The 19,646-nt window shown below is 36.2% G+C and overlaps 1 pseudogene; it reads right to left on the bottom strand.

Moving 5' to 3' along the window:
- Window positions 1–13,208, bottom strand: part of LOC147516029 (uncharacterized) — an 83,193-nt pseudogene extending 69,985 nt beyond the window's left edge.
- Between the last annotated feature and the right edge of the window lie 6,438 nt (window positions 13,209–19,646).

Genomic DNA, 19,646 nt, shown 5'->3' with positions numbered 1-19,646 from the left:
GTCGCCATCGGTGCTGCTGCTTCTTCTTCGCCTTTCTTTGTCTCTGTTGCCCTTTGGTGTTTACTTCTTCTATGAAGGGCTAAGTATCAAAAGCCTTTTGGTACTTAAGTCATGATGGCCTTATTGTTTCTGGTAACCGTTTCCACAGAGTACGCGATGTGGATCTGAAGCACGATTTCGCCTTTATTGTAAGTGTTTTTGCTCTCTCTCTCTCTCTCTCTCTCTCTCTCTCTCTCTCTCTCTCTCTCTCTCTCTCTCTCTCTCTCTCTCGTAGTTGTGTTTCTAGCATCTCTAAGTAGAACAATACGCAGCTATAAGCTTCTTCTCATATGTTTCTCCTTGTTCTTACCTTTTATGTACAGGAATATAGTGATCCGCACGATGCTAATGATGCAAGATATAGCTTAAATGGTCGGCAATTTGATGGAAGTCGCATAGTTTGGATGGTAAATAGCCAACTAGATACTTAAACCTTGATGTTTTCAGTAGTGCTCCCTTTTGTGTTAATTATTCGATTTTAATGTTTAATATATGAATGATGTTATTAGGTAGGATACCAAAATTCAGAAATGGAGAAGCTTGGAAAAATGTTTTCGGGCCAGTGGTGAATGAAATTCTTATGTAGTGTATTTGTTTTTAGGTGCTTTGATGAAAAAGTAATCTATTTGTTTACATTAGTGATTCTTGGAGGTATTTTTGTTGAGCAAGGGCAGGTGGAACTCTTATTGTTTGAGGAATGCCTTTCGCTATGCAAAGTGGGTTTGTCGAGCGGGTCTTCAAGGTATTTTATATGCTGAACCTTTACATTAATTCATCTTTTATTTTTTGGATGTCAATGTAAATTGTGTGAACATCTTAATTGTATCTTAGGATTGAGTAGAGTTAGTGCATGCCCAAAATGTGAGTTGACTAGAGATTGCTGGAAAATCTATGGGAATATTGATGGTGTCATCACATTGATTTGATTAGACTAATTAAGCATTGGGAGCACCAAGGTGGAGATCATAAGTTATGGCTATGGAACACGCTTAAGGTAATTGTTATGACCCAGAATTTACCTAAGGCTAATTTGTCATGTACGTGACTGTCAACACCACAACATTGCTTTGTCATGTGAAGTTTATATTTCATTAAACACTTTTGGTGTCAAACTAAGGAAAAAAAGACTAACGAAAAGCTCTCTTAGGCTTCCTAAACTGAAAACTTGATTTGTCAATGGTCTTGGGATATCTAGAAACAGTAGGATTCCTAAAATGCATTGAGCCTTCAAGTGTGACATGAATATGTGATCATCATTTGAATCTTTAGCAATAGTAGATGACTCATGCCTATTAGACTTTTTGGTCTATTGTTCTTATGTGTGTTATGAACTTTTAAAATCATTTCATGATGCTCAGATGACATGAGTTCTTGCAAATTATAAACTTGTGTTAATTGTTGTTTGTTTATGCAGAAAATAAATGCATATTGATGGCTTCTTGTATATGCATGATCGATTATGAACTTCATGGTTTTTGCAATTTTGGCGCTGATGGGCGGAATATGGTACTACTATGCATGCGTACTGCTGGATTTTGAACTTCTATCACAAAGATTTTTTGTGTAGATATTTTGATACTTTTGTTTGTGTAATACCGAAATACTCCAAAGATGGATTGTTGTTTCTCTTATTTTGGTAGTGATTGGAATTGGTTTATGTAGCTTCCATGTTAAATGCAATTTCAGTTTAGACTATCATTCATAGCTTTATGTGGTTTTAGTACACAAATTATATATATACACACTTTTTGCCGCGGCCATTTGCTGCAAAAAAAGAATCAAAAGTAATGCCTGGAGAAACATTTATTGTCATAACCGTGTCAACAAATACTTTTGGCAACCACCGTGCCCGTGACAAAAAGAAATTCGTTTATTTTGACAATTAAACTAATTCAAATAAAAAAACAATGTCTTGCCACGACATGACCGTGGCTAAATGTTCATTCTCTTACAGCGGTGGCAAAAGTCGTGGCAACAAACTTCTTTCCACACCCTTTTTTGCCTTGAGCGAGGCAAAAAGTTTTTTCGTGGCAAAACACATGTTGCCACGAATTTTGGACTTTTTGCCACCACAACTGGTCGTGGCAAAAAATCATATTTTTAGTAGTGCCAGTTGTTATTTCGCTTAGTTTGGTCTTCTAAAAATTTATAAGCCTCCGAAGCTCCTTTGCTTAAGAAACTACCCCCATTCATTATGTCAAGGACTTCTTTATGGTGGTGTAGAAGTCCTTTGAAAAAAGCACGAACTAACGTGTCTTTCGCTAAGTTATAATGTGGACACTCTATAAGGAGATCGGTGAAACGATTCCAAGCCTCTGAAAATGTTTCATGAGGATTTTGTCGAAAGAAATGAATCTTGGAAAGCATCTCATCCGTCTTTAGTGGTGGGTAAAAATGTTCCATAAACAATTTGAACAAGTTTAGCCCACGAGTCCACGAATTAAGTTTGGGCAGTTAACCAAGACGCCTTTATCGGCTAAGGTGAAAGGGAATACCCTTAATTTAATTTGTTCCGTACCAACCGTAGGATGGTGGAATGTTGTTAGGACTTGTTCAATCCTGCGCATGTGCTGATAAGGTTATGAAAAACGGGTAACAAATTATAAATATTTGGGGGGATTCGGAAATCCCCCGGTGGGTCTGCTAGAACGATGCACGATTTGGGGCTATCGCTCAAGGCTTTGTAAAAGTCAGAGAGAGGCCTCTCTTCTTCGTCGGGCATTGTGTCAGGTGATGTGTGTGAAATAGTAGCTAGAGGTGTAGTTGGTGGTATACTAGATAGACTTGTTTGTTGACGTTGTTTTGTAATTACGTTCGGTGTTTTTGTTCGGCCAGACCTTAATCTCATACAAGGCTAAAACCAAACTTAGCTAAACACATCAACACTCCAAACAATTCTGATATACTAGTATAAACCTCTAACAGGAGAGCGAGGTGTGGAAGAAAGGAATACCTGATTGCGTCCTTGCTTCGCTTATGAATAGCGTCTTGTTTACGCGTATTCAGTGTATATAACAGGTTAGAACACTGAAAAATATGAAAAATCAAAGTTCGAATCAAAACTGTCGAAATCCGGAAAAATTAACAAAGGCGAGATGCGCTCGGATAGAAGGGTGGTCACGCTCCGGGTAATTTTCAAATTACAGTGTTTTTAGGGCGGGTCGCGCTCCACATGGGGGCAGGTCGCGCTCTTGCTCCAGGCTATAGGGCGGGTTGCGGTCAAGGAAGGCGCGCGCGCGCTCAGTGTAATTTTTACCTGGAACTTTTCAACTCTGAAATGGACAACCACAGTATGAATCAAACAAGGGTGGGTGGGTGAAATGGGACTTTAAGAAAAGTACTAACACTACGAAAACAATGCGAAAGTGAAACTAAGATGGCAGCGGCGCCATTTGATAAAAGTTAAATTGATAGTCTACTCACGAAATGAACGATGAAATCAAAACGTAAGTAAACTAAAACTATCTTATGATGCTTATATTTATCAAAGTTTCTACTCTCAAGTCTATGAGATATAGTGGAGTAGAGTGATTCGTTCCACTCTTAGTCCTTCCGCATGCTATGTTCTCAAGTGTAAGTACTCTAAACTTAAAGTCTAATGAGAGATTTACGAAAAAGGCAACTAGACTACGATGCAACTACCCACCTAAAATGCAACTAGTCGATGATGGGAATAACTAAGGGAATGCTACGTTGATTCGATGCTAAGGAGTTAGAGGGGATTGATTCCACCTTAACTTCGACTTAATCCTATTAACGATTTAATCGTCATAATCCGAATTGAATCGCTTCGTAACAACAATTGGTTCTTCCTAATCCCTAATTACACATGGCATTCCTACCAATTCATAACTAGCATGTGAACGATTAAACCCATTCTCATGGTGAACTAATCGTTTCTAGAGTGGAAAGAAAATTACGACGATTCTAACGATATTCGAATCAAGCTTTCATCAAGGCTTCTCAACCCCTCTAATGGAGGTTTAGCCGAGAATCATTACGCTAATCATTTCGATTACATTTAAACTAAACATGATATAAAGAATTGAAATTTACTTAATTAAACAATAATGAAATCTAATTTAATGACTAAAATGAAATAAGGACAGGAATTGAAATTAGATCTAGAAATGGAAATGACAAAATCGAAATTGATAAAAATACTACTTTATTGATCTAATCAAAATGAAGAACAAGATTCAAAGGTTTAATCTAATACAATAATTGAAATGGAACTAAACTTAATTAATCTACATGAAAAACTAGATCTAGAATTCATTAATGGAGGCTACTAATCTAATCTATTTCTAGGTCTAACTATCTACCATTAACAATCTACCATTACAAAGAGCTAAGCTTTTGTTTTTATACATTCAGATCCAAAAATCGTGCATGGGCTTGGAGCCATGTTTTGGGCCGAGAATCGTGCCCAAAACCCAATTCTTCAAATTCAAAAGGCCTCTTTCATTGTAGTTGGCTTCAACAGACTTTCCATCCACTTCTTCTCCTCTGATTGGGTCAAGGCTTAGACCATTGGAAAGCTCTTTCCGAGCTGGTCGTTTTGACATAAGGTAGGCCCCATTCCGAGGTCTGAGTCCAAAGATATGTCCTTCGGAAGTTCTGCTGACTTTGTGTGCTGTTTCGGCCCGCGTCGACTTTTCAGCTTTTGACCGGGCTTTTAGAAAGGCTTTGTCTTCTCGAAACTTGGCCTTTAATCACGGAACTCCTTAGTAACCGACCTTTTCTCCTTTATCTCGCTAAAGTGGCACATTTCTGCACATAATGGACTTTGAAGCCTGAAATGCATAAAAACACGTAATCATTGTTAACTCTTAATTATTACTCACATAATTGGTCTAAAAGTATGACTGTTAAAGGGTTAAAACTACAGTTTTGGGCTCTTATCACTTTACATCCACATACAGATCCAGATAGTTAGTGTAAGGTTAGACAAAAAGAAGTGAATTATAAAGCTGTAAATAGACAAAAGGCATACTGGGCAGACAATTAATATTTATAATGTAATAAAACTGTCAAAGGGCACTATGAACAACGCCCAATATGAATTACAGTATGGTACAATAATGCTCAACACTACTAGAACTTTTTGAATGCTTCAGATGTTCTAACTTTTTAATCATTATGATAAATTAGTTTGTGCTGAGAAGTTTCTACTTTTAAGGTTCTAACCTATTTGTGACGTTTCCATGTTCTTTACTTAGAATTAAGATCTTAAATCAAGCCCTTGAAATACAAACAAACTGATTATATTCCACAAAATGTGAAAAAAACACTCCATAAATCAGCCAAGAAGCATTTTTCAGCCTTGGTACTTCTTTCATGTTTAGTGTTATAGACTGATTGCGATTGAAACAGAACTTTCGCTGCAGTGAAACAGAAGAGGACCACCATTATTATCTTTGATAGAGGTGATTATAACTTGGAACAAAATGTGATTATAAATTTGATAGAGGTCTCAGTTGGGATGATTACCACTTTCTATACAATAAATGGCTTAAGTTACATTGACACGATAGCTGTGTTCGTATCCGACACGGATACGAAGTGTTTGACACGGCAAAATATATAAAATTGGGGGTATATCACATAGAATATGTGTCCGACATGGACACGTATCCAACATGGATTATTTTCAAATTATGGCGTGTCCATGTAACATAGTAAATGGCTATGGAGCATGCAGGAGAGGCTTGGGAGACTAGTTCTTTTGTCATGATACAAGTATTTCACTAAAAGTCCTGCACGACCATTTCGCGAAACAGAAATCATCTCTGCTTCTTAGGGTTGAATTTTTCATGTAGCAATAAGCTGTTTGAATCTAAAAACCCAAAGACTTCAACCCTAAGAATCATAATCGGCCAGTTCCCGATTAAACCAACACAAATGTCCCCCTCCCCCCCCCCCCCCCCTTTAAAAAAAAACCCCCCATCACCACCTTCCCTAATGAGCTCTTTCTGTTTGTTCCTTTCCTTTACTTCCCTAAAATCTGGATCTATCTCTTTCAATAGTCGTGCCTCACTGAAACAAGTGATTTTCTTACATTCATTACATTGCTCCGCCAGACCCAGTGTGGACCAGGAGGGTAGTGACACTTGTCTTTTAGAATAAAGGGAACAACCTAACCCACTTTGCAAACAACCTGATAAGTCTACTTAACGAAAGGCAAAAGGTCATCGAGGGGCTGACCACAAGCTTCGCCTAGAGCTTGACCAGGGGAACCCAAACCCCTATATATACTATCTTCGGTAGACTGTTTACCATTTATGTGTATCCCTCCTACCATTCCATCCCAACCGTTGTTTTGCCTCCAAAACACACAAAATTTGTAGACATAACCATTTCTGCCACAACACAACTGTAATCATTTAAAAGTTTAACATAATAATGATAATATAGTGGGGAGATGTACAAAGGTAATATTTCTTTCTTGCTCTTCTTTTGTCCTCTCTTGTTGAATTTTGAAAAGCCATCAAATGCTAGAAGTGTTATGTTATTCGAGTCTGATTGCAACTGCTAGCACATGAAGCATTATCCAAATCGGTTTTGGTTTTGATAACCATTAGTTCATAGAGTTGGTTATGTACTAGGACTCTATAAGTGGAGCTAGTTATCATAACCAACTACTACACATGATCCTTATCTCAATCAATTTTAGTTTCCCTTTTGCTTTCGGACTTGTATTCGGTGGGAGTCTATAAATAGAACCCCATCCTTAGAGTTTTATGATCACACATTAGAGAGAAACTTGAGAGCATAGATTACAAATTAGGTGAGCTATTTTTGTGAGTGCTTTGTGTGAGATTGATTGAGAGAGATATATTAGTGTTTGTAACTACTTCTTGATAATAGTTAATTGTGGTACGCTTGTGGATTAAGGCAATTGCCTAACCACGTATATCTGTGTGTTTCTTTTCTTTGTTTCTTTTTTATGAGTTTTCTAGATTCTAAATTCGTCGTATTGGTTAGGGTATGTAGATCCCTAACAACTGGTATCGGGGCGTAAGGTTTTACTGTGGATCTTGGGTATTGATTGTTCCTGTATGAGCAATGGTGAATGATGAAGGAAAGCTGAAGATCGAAAAGTTTGACGAAACAAATTTTGGATTTTGGAAGATGCAAATTGAAGATTATCTAAATTAGAAAGATCTATATCCTCCATTGATGGGATCCAAACCTAAAGCAATGGATGTAGATGCTTGGAACCTGCTTGATAGAAAGGCACTTTGTATAATTTGGTTTCTCTAGGGAAGTCAGTAGCATTCAATATCAAGACTGAGAAGACCACTGTGGATCTCATGAATGCTTTCTCTGCTATGTATGAACAACTCTCTGCTGCTAATAAGGTACATCTTATTATAAAGCTTTTTACTTTAAGGATGTTTGAAGGAGATTCATTCAAGGAACATCTCAATAAGTTCAATGAGACCAAGGATCAGTTAAAGTCTGTTGAAATATCTTTTAGTGATGAAGTTAGAGCTTTGGCCATTCTTGGTCAGATGTCAGCAAGCTGGAAAGCTACAGTTGCTGCCATCAATGGCTTTGTAGGTAAAACTAAGTTGAAGTTCGATGATGTAGTTAGTATGATACTGACCGAGGAGATCCGAAGTAAATCGGATGTTGCTTTAACTTCTGAGTCTGCATTGAGTTTTGAAAGTAGGGGTAGGAGTTCATACAGGGATTCTAATAAGAACAGATCTAAATCCAAAGGAAAATCTCAAGTTGATATATCCGAGATAGATTGCTATAATTGTGGCAAGAAAGGACATTACTCTTATGATTGTCGGTTGCCCAAGAAAAAGAAAGGTAAGAAACATGGAAAGAAGAAACGCCAAGAAGCCAATGTGGCTGAGGTGTTAGATGAAGCATTGACTTGTTCTATGGAGAGCATAGATGACTCCTGGGTGCTGGACTCGGGTGTTTCATTCCATGCGACCACAAATAAGGATATGATAGAAAGCTATGTTCTAGGTAATCTTGGTACAGTCTATCTGGGTGATAACAAGCCTTGTAACATTGCTGGTAAAGGTAATGTACATATCAAGATTGATGGGTCTGTATGGAAGCTAAAAGATGTAAGGTATGTTTCGAATTTGAGGAGAAACCTAATCTCAGTAGGGCAGCTAGCAAGTGAAGGTTACACTACCCATTTTACAGGTGAAATTTGGAAAATAGCAAAAGGTGCATCGCTTATTGCACGTGGAAAGAAAGATGGTACTCTCTATTTAACCACCAGTGGTTGTGGTTATGTTGATGTTGCTGATGAAAACGAAAATCCAAACACATGGCATCGCAAACTTGGCCATATGAGTGAAAAAGGAATGCAAGTCCTTCATTCACAAGGAAAGCTACCATGTTTGAAGTCTACTGGGATAGACTTATGTGAGAACTGCATATATGGGAAGCAGAAGCGTGTTAGCTTTCAGAAAGTGGGAAGACCTCCAAAGTAGCAGAAGCTTGAGTTGGTTCACATAGATGTCTGGGGTCCTTCATCTATCTCCTCTCTTGGTGGTAAGTCATACTTTGTAACTTTCATTGATGACTCTACTATAAAGGTATGTGTTAATTTCTTGAAGTAGAAATCTGAGGTTTTTTATGTATTCAAGAAGTGGAGAGCTATAGTTGAAAATGAGACAGGGTTGAAATTGAAATGTTTGAGATCTGATAATGGTGGAGAGTACAATGATACTAGTTTCAAGGAGTATTGTGATGAAAATGGTACTCGGATAGAGAAGACACTGCCAGGGACACCTCAACAGAATGGGGTGGCTGAGAGAATGAACAGGTCATTGACAGAGCGTGCACAGTACATACGTATATAGGTAAGGTTACCGAAACTATTTTAGGCCGAAGCAGTTAGTACATTAGCTTACTTGATTAACTGTGGGCCATCAGTTCCATTAGATCACAGGTTACCTGAGGAGGTATGGGGTGACAAGCAAGTAAGTCTCCCTTATTTTGCGAGTGTTTGGATGTGTGTTATATGTGCATATCAGTGATCAGTCTAGGGGTAAACTTGACCCTAAATTACTGAAGTGTGTATTCATTGGATATAGTGGTGATGAGTTTGGTTATCGATTTTGGGATTACCATAATCGAAAAATCATACGGAGTAGAGATGTGGTATTCAATGAGAATATAATGTACAAGGACAGAAATGACACACATGTTAGTGGGACCAACTTTGTTGACTTGGAAGACAATGAAGTTAATCATGGTACAATGCAACAATAGGTTACTGATGTTCTACAGTCAAACACAGAAAGTGGTGATGAGGTTGCTACTTCACAGACTCCAGCTCCTGCCAGTGATCTTAGGAAGACTTCTAGGCAACATGTGCCGAGTCAAAAGTATCATACATCCACTCATGTGACTTACTTGCTCCTTATTGATGGTTGTGAACCACAGTGCTATGATGAAGCAATGAAGGTAGAGGATGCAAGCAAGTGGGAGCTTGCTATGAAAGATGAGATGGACTCCATCATCACAAATGAGACATGGGAGTTGTCTAAATTACCCATTGGGAAGAAGGCCTTGCATAACAAATGGGTATACCGAGTAAAGGAGGAGCATGATGGCTCTAAAAGGTACAAGGCCAGAAAAGGGTTTCAATAGAAGCATGGTATTGACTACACTGATGTATTTTCTCCAGTGGTGAAGCTTACTACTATCAAAATGACTCAAGGTATTGCGGCAGCTAAAGGTTTACATCTAGAGCAGTTAGATGTTAAGACCGCATTTCTTCATGGTGACCTAGATGAAGAAATTTATATGCACCAACTGGAGGGTTTCATCATGAATGGTAAGGATGAAATGGTGTGTAAGCTGAAAAAGAGCTTATATGGTTTGAAACAGGCACCAAGACAATGGTACAAGAAGTTTGATGGTTTCATACAAAAGAATGGTTTTTTCAAGTGCAATGCTGATCATTGTTGTTACTACAAGAGGTTTGATTCTAATTATCTTATTTTGTTGCTATATGTTGATGATATGTTCATAGCTGGGTCAGATATGAATGAGATTAAAAATCTGAAGAAACAGTTGGCAAGTGAATATGCTATGAAGGATCTTGGTGCAGCTAAGGAGATTCATGGGATGAGAATCAGTAGAGATAAGGAGAAGGGAACTTTGACATTGTCTCAGGTTGATTATGTTGAACGTGTCATTTGAAAGTTTAACATGAGTGATGCTAAACCTATTAGCACACCCTTGGGTAGTCACTTTCGGTTATCTAAGGAACAATCTCCCAAGACCCAGAAAGACATAGATTTCATGGCTAAGGTACCATATACCTAAGCTATTGGAAGTCTAATGTATGCAATGGTTTGCACAGGACCAGACATTGCTCAAGCAGTGGGAGTTGTGAGTAGATTTCTTAATGATCCTGGAAAGCAACACTGGGAGGCAATTAAGTGGATATTGCGCTACTTGAAAGGCACTACTAATGTCTGTTTGTGTTATCATAGAGGTAATATGAGACTGCAAGGTTATGTTGATGCAGACTTTACAGGAGATATTGATCACAGGAGGAGCACCACTGGTTATGTGTTTACTATTGGTGTAACAGTTGTAAGTTGGGTTTCACAATTACAGAAGATAGTTGCTTTGTCTACTACAGAAGCAGAGTACGTTGCAGTCACTGAGGCTAGTAAAGAGATGATATGGCTCCAAGGCTTGCTGGAAGAGTTAGGTTTGATACAATAAGAAAATGTGTTGCATTGTGATAGTCAAAGTGTAATACATCTAGTGAAGAATTCCACATTCCATTTGAGGACTAAGCATATTGATATACGCTACCATTTTATCAGGTCACTTCTGGAAGATGAAGTACTAGTACTTGAGAAGATTCAAGGAAGTCGGAACCCAGTTGATATGTTGACTAAGCTAGTGAATATTGAGAAACTGAAGCTCTGTTCAGCTTCGGTTGGTCTTCTAGCTTGAGGATCGTTGTTGAAGCGCACCATGATGCATCAGTTATACAAGGAGAACAGTTACTTTGTTTATCAGTCTCCAAGTGGGAGATTGTTATGTTATTCGAGTCTGATTGTAACCACCAGCACATGAAGCCTTATCCAAATCGGTTTTGGTTTTGATAACCATTAGTTCATGGAGTTGGTTATGTACTAGGACTCTATAAGTGGAGTTGGTTATCATAATCAACTACTACACATGATCCTTATCTCAATCAGTTTTAGTTTCCCTTTTGCTTTAGGACTTGTATTCAATGGGAGCCTATAAATAGAACCCCATCCTTAGAGTTTTATGATCACACATTATAGAGAAACTTGAGAGCATAGATTACAAATTAGGTGAGCTATTTTGTGAGTGCTTTGTGTGAGATTGATTGAGAGAGATATATTAGTGTTTGTAACTACTTCTTGATAATAGTGAATTGTGGTGCGCTTGTGGATTAAGGCAATTGCCTAACAACATATATCTGTGTGTTCCTCTTCTTTGTTTCTTTCTTCTGAGTTTTCTAGATTCTAAATTCGTCGTGTTGGTTGGGGTAGATCCCTAACAAGAAGACCGCTAGTTTGAAAATTAATCAAGACTAGAATCCTTAGACGACATGTTAAGTTACATATGAAAACTAAGGAATTAGCACATAGAATAGCAATAACTATTATAGTCATTCTTCACTGTCAGCTGAGAATGCCAAGTCTGTGACACAACCTATCTAAAATCTTGGTGCAACCTTCACCCATTGGGAAAGGTGTTTTTCCATCATTTATCCCAAAGGTATAGCCACATGTAACTTTTTAAAGGGGGTTAGAGGAGCACCCTGGTAACTTCATTCAAAAAAATAGTGCACGAATAAAAGGATAGCAGGTACAAAATGAACAATAAGAAGGTAAGTGTGATAGGAACTTCGAGTTCAACGACTACCTTATCAGACTACCTTATTAGAAAATGTAGGCAGATTTTCATTATGATGCTCCTCAAAATACCTTTTCAAAAGCCTAGTGTCAAGCTATGTACACCAAAACAAAACATTGGGATTAATATTTCTAGATATGAAAGCATGTGAAAATAATGACAAAGTATCTCTAGACCCTATGATGAAACAATACATATGTGTAGACCTTAGATTCATCAAATGCTTATAGGAATATTCAAAAGATATTGCCCGAAAAGTGCAACTTCAATCTCCTCATCAATTGCGAGTTTGAAGTTGCTCTTGTCCATCACCTGCAATTAAGGGGAAACACAAAGGCAAAATAAGAAGGTAACGAAACTTCCAGAAAGTACAATGCAAAACTAAGGAAAGTCATTACACAACTAGGATAGTTATTGATTCGCCACAAAATTTTGGAGCACATCTTGTTACTGTTATAGTAGAAACAGAAACCGAATAGAAATAGAAATGAATACTCATAAAAAACAAAACAAAACAATTTCTCGAGGGTGATTTGATGCAAGAAGAGAATGATGACTGATGAGTTATGGCGATGTTGATGAGTCATGAAATTGATAATGAGGACGAACAACATTAATGATCCCATATGTGACGATGATAAATCATGAAGATCATGTTCGAAGTGAACGATGTTGTGTATGATGAATGTGAGTGGTAAAAGTACTTACAAGTTTATGACATTGATAATGATTTGATGAGTGATGATCAATGCTAATGGTGTATAATAACAACGATGATGAAACCACTAATACTAGTTCTTTCGTTTGTAATATGGTAATTCCATATTACACAAGTTGTTTGATAGGTTGTTGAACAAGTAGTAGTTGTGATTGTTTCATTTCATGAAAGCATACAAACCTAATTTGAATTTGAGTTTGAGATTAGATCTTCCCTCTCTTACTCCCGTCGTCGGTGTCCCAATCCAAATATCCATCCACCTCAGCTCCTTCGTGCTCCAAACCATTCTCTCCGCTTCAACTGGTCCGTTTCTTGAATGCCTATCTGTCCAATGCTTTTAAACTCATAATTATTATCATTATAGTTTACAATGGTGGATTTCTTTTTATTTTGAAGCTTTTCAATTTGCTTTGTATTTAGGTACCGACTTTGGAATGATAGAGACTTTTACTGTTTTGTGCACCATTTCGAGAAAGCTACTTCATAGTGCACCACTTGTCTTAGGTTGAATCTACTCGATAACCTCACTTACCATTGCACTGCAAAGTGTTACCATGATTATTGGGATATTCACCGTGCACGTCATGACGAGGCAGCTACTAATTTAAATACCACTAGCACATTGGATCTTGATGATTAATTCTTGGAAATCCGATCCATTGATTACAACTATGATATTAAAAAGGATCCCTTACCCAACATGGTTGACGAACAAGGCAAATCATGGATTAGTCTAGCCTCTTCAAAGATTTACACACCCTCAACGGATGATCTTGGATGCATTTTGAGATTGGATTATCAAGTCATCAATTTTCCCTCAACAGAACAGTCCTTGGTCATTGATCGTGTGCTTGGATTCCCTGTCCCTCGTCCTCGTCCTATGATTAAAGTCAACCATCAAGCTTTTCATGCACCATTTAGGGTGCAATCATATAATATTCTTGCTTATATGTATGCTACTGTTGTGAAGTATAGTTACTGCCCCACATGGGCTCTTACATGGGAATACCGCAAAAAGAATTTACTCTGTGAGATTCTTGGATATGAAGCTGATATCCTCTGTCTTCAGGAGGTATATTCACGTGTCTTCTAAATAACAATTTCCACACAATCTGATCATTTCAAGATGTTTTTGCAACCTCGGCTTGAAGAACGTGGCTATATTATAATTTACGAGGGCAAGAAAAACAAGGTACATTTTTCTTTGCCTTATGTAATGTGTTTCAATTTGTAAACAGTAAGCTTTTTTAATCTTTTTTTTTTTTGGGTTATATTGACATACACACACGGTGGTTGCAATTAGTTGCAATTAGGAGTACCCCCAAAATAAGCTGAAATTAGGATTCCCTCCCCAAATTGTCGGTCAACTAATTTTTCCGTCCTTTGACTAGTCAAAACACATGAAAAAAATAAATAAATAAAAAAGGAAAAGGACACATGAAATGACATTAATAAATTTTTACTCACCCATATTTATTTATTATTCTATGGGCCCCATAAAACAAAAAAAACATCATACTTAGATAATACTTACATCTCACAAATAAAATAAAAAAATATGGGTTCCACAAACACTAATTTTCCACTTTATTTTTTATTCACTTATTAAAATAAATTGAGGACATTTTTTTTATTTGTTTTTTTAGTTTTGTGGGGCCCACAGAATAATAAAAAAGAAACAAAAAAGTGTCCTTAATTTATTTTAATAAATAAATAAAAAATAAAATGGAGAATTAGTGTTTGTGGGACCCACATTTTTTTAGAAAAAGTATTATTTTTTATTAGTGAGATGAAAGTATTTTCTAAGTATGGGGGGTTTTTTTTTGGGGCTCACGGAATAATAAAAGAAAAATAAATATGGGAGAGTAAAAAAGTATTAATGTCATTTCATGTGTCATGACTGGTCCCTACTTTATTTTTTATTCACTTATTAAAATAAATTGAGGACATTTTTTTTTTGTTTTTTAGTTTTGTGGGGCCCACAGTATAATAGAAAGGAAAAAATAAATATTGGAGAGTAAAAGGGTATTAATGTCATTTGATGTGTTTTTTTTTCATGTGTTTTGACTGGTCAAAGGCCGGAAAAGTTAGTTGACCGTCAATTTGGAGGGGAAATCCTAATTTCAGTTATTGGGGGGAGGGGGTTAATCCTAATTACAACTACTAGTGGCGGATGTCAATATAACCCTTTTTTTCCCCCTCTCAAGTCCCAGTCTGATCTGATAATGTCTCAATAAGGCTGTATATCAATTGTTGTTCTTCTATATTGAAATAGTATATTAGTGCTTCTCTAGAGTCTCGTGACTAGTTTGAGCAAACTGCTTTGTCGCCACTTGATTCAGTTAATTGTTATTTTAAATGAATGGAAATTCAAGGACTACGTCTATTATAGAAAAAAATACAAAAACAGGTTCAGTCACTTTCATTTTCTAAAAGTAAAACTGAAGCTACTGATTGCAGTCCCTGAGCCCAGCTTGTAGCAAGCCAAAAGTGTGGATTGAGCCTACTTTGCTAAGAGAAGAGAGAGAAAGAAAAGACAGATGGAAGAAAGCAATCCTTCCAGCCTGAGACATAAACAAAGGCAAGTATAATCTTTCTAAAAGAGACTCTCTAAAAGACCCGATGTACAAATAAACATAAAGGATCTGTTTTGACATGAAATGGATATATCCATATATCTCTGACTCATATTTATGAGATGATCAAATATGGCAAAAGCTATACCAAGAATTGGTTCACATAGAGTTCTTCCTTAATTATAATGGAAATTTTGTTATAAATCCAAGCTCAATAATCAATATACCATACTGCTTAACCAATATGCCCAAAGATCAAAACTCAAAATTAACCTCAAGTCTAATTGTTTTGCATAGGGAAGTACATTTGTAAAGAAAAATCAAAAGCTTCAAATTAAATATACTCTGACCCAAACTTGTCTGCCTTCTGCTGATAAGTCTCTCTCTCTGTGTCTGTTATGTATTTACCCTTGAAGTCTTAGTCACCCCTGTTGGGATATTTGGCCTTTACAAAGCCAATGAACATTTATTGATTATACATGATAATGTTTAAGTATATACACGAATCTTATTATTATGCATATGGGTGAACTAATATCATATGATGAAACCATAAGTTCCATAGGTAATAGAACTAGAACAATCAATCAAGCATATGAAGAGTCATGTACGGGAGATTTGATTGTATCTATTTACCTAGAATGCTCACAGTTAGGGGTGAAGTCGGACACTTCACTTATAAGACTGTAATAATACATAACTTCGTAGAGTGGTGGATCTTTTATTAGAATTCGTGATTCAAGACGTCCTGCATTCATTACCCAAAATGTCAAGTCTAGTCTATGAATAGACATTACTTTTTAACATCTCAAAGTAATAAATTTGAGACACAATGAATTTTCACAATTCGTCAAGTCTAGGGATTAATTGGTAGAGTGAGATTTGCACACTAACCTTAACAACGAATTTATAGTGTGTTATGACTTTGATCCCCTCAGTGTCAGTCATGTGACTACACCAATATACAAACTTAGAGTCATACTCAAATGATTGAGATATCATCATCCTATCATATAGCAGTTATGTATATTACAGTCTTATAAGTGAAGCGTCTGACTTCACCCATAACTATGAGCATTCTAGGTAAATAGATACAATCAAATCTCCCGCACATGACTCTTCATATGCTTGATTGTTCTAATTCTATTACCTATGGAACTTATGGTTTCATCATATGCTATTAGTTCACTCATATGCATAATAATAAGATTCGTGTATATAATTAAACATCATCATGTATAATCAATAAATGTTCATTGGCTTTGTAAATGCCAAATATCCCAACAATCTCCCATTGGCCTTCAAAGCCATTTAGTAACCATTCTAAAACCCATAATATTTATATAAGGGTCTATATATATATATATATATATATATATAGTATTTGGTCCTCATATACTATATCATTCATAATGAATAGTGTATCAGTATCATATACATATGAGACCAATAATATTGCCATCTTACCTTCAACTTTCTTGTAAAACACAAGGTCCTTCATTACATTGATCAAAACCAAATGATTTGATTGTTTGATCAAAGTTTACATTCCAACTTCTTAAAGCTTGTAGGAACTGTAAAGCCTCCAAGTTCTAAAACGTGGTCTTTACATCCATTTGCCAAATCATATAGTCATAATGAGCAGCAATTACTAGAAGGACTCTAATGGACTTTTCATGGCTACTGGTGAAAAAGTTCTCTCATAATCGATACCCTCTTTTTGAGTAAACATTTTCTCCACCAGTCTCGCATTAAAAGTATCTCCACCAGTCTCGCATTAAAAGTATCTACTTTTCTATCAGCTCCTCTTTAACTTTTGAATAACTACTTAATTATTCTTAATAGGCTTAATATTTGGCAATGGATCAACAAGTTCCCAGACTGTTGGAATATAAGGACTCCATTTCTCATCTCATTGATTCAAGCCATTTACTTAAATCAATGTTAGAAATTGCTTCTTCGCAGTTTATAGGATCTACATCTTTGTCATCTGATATAACATATAAAGTTTTCCTTAATAATAGGGTTAACTTTTCTGGAGGACTAATTGTCCTCCCACTATGGTGAAGTACTGGAGTAAGTTTAGAGAAACTCTAAACTTTACATGGAAGTTTTATCTAAATTATAAGTTAATCTAGATTGAACATAAATAGGAATATCTGCTGATATTTCTAAGGCTTATCTTTAGAAAGATAAAGGGAGAGTTTGAATAAGTCACCATAGTCCAAACCATACCCCATAAGGTTATGTTCCTTCTTTTTGCAATCTCTTTTGTTGTGGAGTTCTTGGTGCACTTAATTGAAACAAAATCATATTTTGCATGAAGTTACCTTTTGTTTTCACATTTATAGGCCCATGTACATCTGTATGTACTAATTAACTCCATTAACTATGTGGCTCTTGACCTTTTACTTTAAAAGATCTTTTAGTCATCTCTCCTTCTAAGTAAGATTACAAGTTGAGGAAGATTATAAAGGGAGTGAACTTAAAATCCCATCTTTCACCCAAGCTATCAATCTTATTCAGAATGAAAGAACCAAGTCTTAAGTGCCACAAGTTTGTTGGATTAACCAAAGGAAATATCCTCTTTTGAGGTAATAGCATATGATGAATTACTAATATCAATATCATTTATTTCTAGCATATAAAAAAGTAAATAGAAACCATTTTCTAAAAAAAAAAAAAAAGAGGCAATAATCTTTCTATTTAATCTGATTACAACTTTTGGATCAAATGAAATAAAATATTATATTTTGACTTATAAAGTGTAGAAAAAGAAACCATATTTCTCCTTATCCCTGGAACATAAAAATAGTCTTCTAAAACTAACATTTTCTTTTCTAATGCTAAACAATAAACTCCTATTGATACTGTAGCAACCTTTGCCTCTGTCCTTAGTGCCTGGTACACCTTTTCTTCATTCATCCTTCTTTTCCCCTGAAACTCCTGTAACATTTTACAAAAGTAGTTAGTGGCCTCTTATTCCACATAACAGGTGTCAGAAGGAAAAACAACTCTTTGGTTTCAAGAATAAAGGATTGCATACCTCATTTTTTTTTCATAGCCAGATACTCTTTACAGTTCCGCTTCCAATGACCAAGCTTTTCACAATGGTAACAATTACCTTTTTTGTTTTAGCCCTTGAATTCTTCTCCACTCCCCCTTTTGCCCCAAGGGCAAACTTTTTACCATTTTTCCACTTGCCTTTGCCTTCCGGAGTAGGCTTGGAAACACCAACATTTTCTGAGACCATTACACTTGGCTTAACCTTAACTAAGTCTTCAACCTACTGCAAAGAGTTCATTAACTCTAGTAGTGTCAGATCCATATTGTTCATGTTGTAGTTCAACTTGAACTGATTAAATGAAACTGGCAAAGACTGAAGAATAGCATCAACCTGAGAATTGGCATCTATTTCAACGCCTAGGATCTTCAACTCATTGACATAGCCAATCATCTTAAAGATATGCTCCCTAACTTGAGTCCCATTATCCATTTTTGTATTCATCAGGTTTGTCATTGCAATCTGACGTTTAGTGCGATTTTGTTCGCCAAACATCTCTTGCAAATTGGTCATGATCTCAGTAGTTGTACCAAAATTTTGGTGTTGGTGTTGGAGTATGTTTGACATGGATGCCAGGAGATAACACTTAAACATCTCATTGGCCTTTTGCCATTTTTTGTACTCATCTTTCAGCCTTGCACTAGCATTGTTTACTGGTTCAGGGGGGCAAGGGGTAGTGAGAACGAATTTGTAACTTTCAGCAGTCAAGATAATGTTAATGTTACGTTTCCAACCCACATAATTAGGACTAGTTAACTTGTTCTCTTTTAAGATAGATGCTAAGGGACTGAAATTTGATTGAGACATATTTGGAACATTTACATATACTAAAAAATTATTATAATGCATTTAATATTGGTTTTGGGAATTTAATAAACTAATTACCTGCTTATATAATAAAAATACAACACCTTCCATATTGTATCAATAAGACAAATATAAGTAATGGAAACCTAATACTTATGAATAATCTCTTATCCGTAGGGCATCAAAACTATTCAACTTAATCAGGCGAGTTCTACTAGACCCATCAATTTTACATACATGTAATATGATTTCCATTATTATTACTTTTGCTACTAAAACATAATTGCACAAATCGTAGGGCTGTCAACTATGTTTCAGCCAAGTGTACCATCATCATAATTCATTAATATGACCTCGAGATAATGAATCCGTAAAGGAAAACACTCCCACTAGTCATACATGAATTTTTCTTCTCAAGAATAGACAATAGGCAAAAATATTTTAGCACGCAATTAATTTATCCGTAAGGATCATATTAATCACATCTAAAAATATAATTCCTATTGAATTGATAACGGTGTAGCAAGGGATTTAATTCATAAATTAA

The sequence above is a fragment of the Coptis chinensis genome, chromosome 2, assembly GCF_015680905.1.
Source record: "Coptis chinensis isolate HL-2020 chromosome 2, ASM1568090v1, whole genome shotgun sequence".
NCBI lineage: Eukaryota > Viridiplantae > Streptophyta > Magnoliopsida > Ranunculales > Ranunculaceae > Coptis > Coptis chinensis.
This window is presented reverse-complemented; position numbering and strand designations above follow the sequence as displayed.